Source organism: Schistocerca serialis, unplaced genomic scaffold (genome assembly GCF_023864345.2).
Source record: "Schistocerca serialis cubense isolate TAMUIC-IGC-003099 unplaced genomic scaffold, iqSchSeri2.2 HiC_scaffold_406, whole genome shotgun sequence".
Taxonomy (NCBI): Eukaryota; Metazoa; Arthropoda; class Insecta; order Orthoptera; family Acrididae; genus Schistocerca; species Schistocerca serialis.
In genome coordinates this window covers 2,501-7,500 of record NW_026047982.1, presented here as the reverse complement: position 1 = coordinate 7,500, position 5,000 = coordinate 2,501, and the positions used below count along the sequence as shown (strand labels likewise).

The 5,000-nt window shown below is 51.9% G+C and overlaps 1 non-coding gene across 1 annotated transcript in view; it reads left to right on the top strand.

Annotated features, from left to right (window-relative positions):
• The first annotated feature begins 4,046 nt into the window (after positions 1–4,046).
• The window catches only part of LOC126446591 (small subunit ribosomal RNA), a 1,909-nt gene continuing 955 nt past the window's right edge, over positions 4,047–5,000 (top strand). Inside the window, exon 1 of the ribosomal RNA XR_007583359.1 lies at positions 4,047–5,000. This exon is cut by the window's right edge and continues 955 nt beyond it. This is a non-coding gene — a ribosomal RNA (small subunit ribosomal RNA).

Genomic DNA, 5,000 nt, shown 5'->3' with positions numbered 1-5,000 from the left:
CTAACCTATATCGTACCTTAACCTAACCTATATCGTACCTTAACCTAACCTATATCGTACCTTAACCTAACCTATATCGTACCTTAACCTAACCTATATCGTACCTTAACCTAACCTATATCGTACCTTAACCTAACCTATATCGTACCTTAACCTAACCTATATCGTACCTTAACCTAACCTATATCGTACCTTAACCTAACCTATATCGTGCCTTAACCTAACCTATATCGTGCCTTAACCTAACCTATATCGTGCCTTAACCTAACCTATATCGTGCCTTAACCTAACCTATATCGTGCCTTAACCTAACCTATATCGTGCCTTAACCTAACCTATATCGTGCCTTAACCTAACCTATATCGTGCCTTAACCTAACCTAATTTGTGCCTTAACCTAACCTAATTTGTGCCTTAACCTAACCTAATTTGTGCCTTAACCTAACCTAATTTGTGCCTTAACCTAACCTAATTTGTGCCTTAACCTAACCTAATTTGTGCCTTAACCTAACCTAATTTGTGCCGTAACCTAACCTAATTTGTGCCGTAACGTAACCCATGTTGTGCCGTAACGTAACCCATGTTGTGCCGTAACGTAACCCATGTTGTGCCGTAACGTAACCCATGTTGTGCCGTAACGTAACCCATGTTGTGCCGTAACGTAACCCATGTTGTGCCGTAACGTAACCCATGTTGTGCCGTAACGTAACCCATGTTGTGCCTTAACCTAACCCATGTTGTGCCTTAACCTAACCCATGTTGTGCCTTAACCTAACCCATGTTGTGCCTTAACCTAACCCATGTTGTGCCTTAACCTAACCCATGTTGTGCCTTAACCTAACCCACGTTGTGCCTTAACCTAACCTACGTTGTGCCTTAACCTAACCCATGTTGTGCCTTAACCTAACCCATGTTGTGCCTTAACCTAACCCATGTTGTGCCTTAACCTAACCCATGTTGTGCCTTAACCTAACCCATGTTGTGCCTTAACCTAACCCATGTTGTGCCTTAACCTAACCCATGTTGTGCCTTAACCTAACCCATGGTGTGCCTTAACCTAACCCATGTTGTGCCTTAACCTAACCCATGTTGTGCCTTAACCTAACCCACGTTGTGCCTTAACCTAACCCACGTTGTGCCTTAACCTAACCCACGTTGTGCCTTAACCTAACCCACGTTGTGCCTTAACCTAACCCATGTTGTGCCTTAACCTAACCCATGTTGTGCCTTAACCTAACCCATGTTGTGCCTTAACCTAACCCATGTTGTGCCTTAACCTAACCCATGTTGTGCCTTAACCTAACCCATGGTGTGCCTTAACCTAACCCATGGTGTGCCTTAACCTAACCCATGGTGTGCCTTAACCTAACCCATGTTGTGCCTTAACCTAACCCATGTTGTGCCTTAACCTAACCCATGTTGTGCCTTAACCTAACCCATGTTGTGCCTTAACCTAACCCATGTTGTGCCTTAACCTAACCCATGTTGTGCCTTAACCTAACCCATGTTGTGCCTTAACCTAACCCATGTTGTGCCTTAACCTAACCCATGTTGTGCCTTAACCTAACCCATGTTGTGCCTTAACCTAACCCATGTTGTGCCTTAACCTAACCCATGTTGTGCCTTAACCTAACCCATGTTGTGCCTTAACCTAACCCATGTTGTGCCTTAACCTAACCCATGTTGTGCCTTAACCTAACCCATGTTGTGCCTTAACCTAACCCATGTTGTGCCTTAACCTAACCCATGTTGTGCCTTAACCTAACCCATGTTGTGCCTTAACCTAACCCATGTTGTGCCTTAACCTAACCCATGTTGTGCCTTAACCTAACCCATGTTGTGCCTTAACCTAACCCATGTTGTGCCTTAACCTAACCCATGTTGTGCCTTAACCTAACCCATGTTGTGCCTTAACCTAACCCATGTTGTGCCTTAACCTAACCCATGTTGTGCCTTAACCTAACCCATGTTGTGCCTTAACCTAACCCATGTTGTGCCTTAACCTAACCCATGTTGTGCCTTAACCTAACCCATGTTGTGCCTTAACCTAACCCATGTTGTGCCTTAACCTAACCCATGTTGTGCCTTAACCTAACCCATGTTGTGCCTTAACGTAACCCATGTTGTGCCTTAACGTAACCCATGTTGTGCCTTAACCTAACCTATAATGTGCCTTAACCTAACCTAAAGTGCGCCGTAACCTAAACTATATTGCGCCTTAACCTGACGCACGTTGTCGCTGAACCTGCTCTGTAATTGTTATGCAACCCGTTAAAGTAGTGTAGTGTTGCCTAACCGCAACCCTCGCAATATAGTTCGCTACTCGCACTGCCCGGTCCCCTGTGTATCGCGTCATGTTAAACACCTTGCAGGTGTTGCTGACTTTCCACATGCTCCTGCTATACACTGTAGTGTGGATAGCAGCAGGACGTACATGCCCCCCCCCCTTCCCCCCTGCCTTCGCAAGCTGGTCGGTGAGAAGTTTGCATGTTCAATGCCCTTCGCATGCCGACGTACTCAGCCTACGTTGTGGTACGGCCTGTCACCTGTCCGCCGATGTACGCAAAACCCACAAACTGTACTGCACATTGCTCCGTATGTACTGAATGATACATCGTGGCCCATGTGACCGTATGACGACAGCGCCTAGCAACGGCGGACCATACAGTCCAAATATTGTGCACGCAGCTACGTGTCGTCTCCCTATAAGAGCTGGATTGCAGTGTGGTACGCCATACAGACGTGTGGGAGGAACGGACGCCCTGGATGGCGATCAGCATGAGCAGTCTGTTGATGTAGTGGAGCGTGTATTCGGACGTAGTCGTCTCTTCTCACACACCGTGATAGCATGTTGCACCGCGTTCCACATCTGCGACATGCTGCAGAGGCGGGCTGACAGTCGTTCGCGCAATGGACACCGCATACGTACGGGGTCTACCTTCCACGTGTTCTCTAGGCGTGCACATGTTGTTGCGTCTATGTGGGCAGACGTAGTGTGTTGTGACACCTGACACAGGCATGCAATACTCGTTGCAAATGGCGATGGACGTGTACGTTTGCTGGTGACGTTACGCAAATGAACAACCGGTAACCCGTTGTGGTGCGGTTGTTCTCGCTAGAGGTGAATCAGTGTTGGCGACGATCGGTCGAGCTATTAACCGGTTGTTTCAGGGATACCCACCATGCCCACGAACGTGAAAGGGGACCCACCATGCCCACGAACGTGAAAGGGGATCTGGGTGTGAGGCGATACGCGGCGGTGGCTGGGTGGGACCGTCCCCGGCCGGTGAGGGGGGGCCGCCCGGCGTGCTGGCAGCGCGGTGCGTGGGCGCACGCGCTACAGCCGGCTGGTGGGGGCGGCCGGTGGCAGGCGCGCCGGCCGACGGACGCGGCAGGCGGCGCAGCTGCGCGCCGGCGCCCCCTGCTCGCGGCGCCTTGCGGCCAAAGTAGGTCCTCGCGGGCCCGGTGCGAAGCGCGGTGGCCATCTGCAGTGTGCTGGTCCGATTGAGGACTTTGTGCGCTGAGGATGCGCCGCCGCCCGGCGCTCGGCGCCGCGACGCCGTCTGCTGCTCGGTCGCCCCAGCGGTTCTCGCAGGTGGTTTGTATCGCAGCTGTGCGGACGTGTTGGCGCGTGCGCTGTGCTGGGAGAGTTCGCTTCGGCACCCAAGTAGGGCTTTTGTCCTTCTGTGGCGCTGGCGTTGGAGCTGCCGGTCACCGTAGGTGGCGCGTGTTGTCTCCCGCCGGCAATGCCACGACAGCACGCTCCCGGGCCTCTGTCGGCAGCGGCAAGCTCAGTTGGGAGCACGGGTGGTCGCACCTAAAGCGTCTACTCGCCTAACTCCGGGCGATTGCGCCTCTCTCGAACCCGACCAAGTACTTAGGACGGCGCTGCGCGCCGCCGGGACCTGAGAGGGTTTCGAGGTGTGTTGTGCAGGGGAGCTCAGCCTCCTCCTGTTTGCAGAATAATTGAGCGGACGCTTGCGTGTTCGCGCGGGCCCCCGGGACACACTCCCGGGCGGCCGGCTGCTCAGCTCTAGTTGACGCAGCTCCCTGGTTGATCCTGCCAGTAGTCATATGCTTGTCTCAAAGATTAAGCCATGCATGTCTCAGTACAAGCCGCATTAAGGTGAAACCGCGAATGGCTCATTAAATCAGTTATGGTTCCTTAGATCGTACCCACGTTACTTGGATAACTGTGGTAATTCTAGAGCTAATACATGCAAACAGAGTCCCGACCAGAGATGGAAGGGACGCTTTTATTAGATCAAAACCAATCGGTCGGCTCGTCCGGTCCGTTTGCCTTGGTGACTCTGAATAACTTAGGGCTGATCGCACGGTCCTCGTACCGGCGACGCATCTTTCAAATGTCTGCCTTATCAACTGTCGATGGTAGGTTCTGCGCCTACCATGGTTGTAACGGGTAACGGGGAATCAGGGTTCGATTCCGGAGAGGGAGCCTGAGAAACGGCTACCACATCCAAGGAAGGCAGCAGGCGCGCAAATTACCCACTCCCGGCACGGGGAGGTAGTGACGAAAAATAACGATACGGGACTCATCCGAGGCCCCGTAATCGGAATGAGTACACTTTAAATCCTTTAACGAGTATCTATTGGAGGGCAAGTCTGGTGCCAGCAGCCGCGGTAATTCCAGCTCCAATAGCGTATATTAAAGTTGTTGCGGTTAAAAAGCTCGTAGTTGGATTTGTGTCCCACGCTGTTGGTTCACCGCCCGTCGGTGTTTAACTGGCATGTATCGTGGGACGTCCTGCCGGTGGGGCGAGCCGAAGGCGTGCGACCGCCTCGTGCGTGCTCGTGCGTCCCGAGGCGGACCCCGTTGAAATCCTACCAGGGTGCTCTTTATTGAGTGTCTCGGTGGGCCGGCACGTTTACTTTGAACAAATTAGAGTGCTTAAAGCAGGCAAGCCCGCCTGAATACTGTGTGCATGGAATAATGGAATAGGACCTCGGTTCTATTTTGTTGGTTTTCGGAACCCGAGGTAA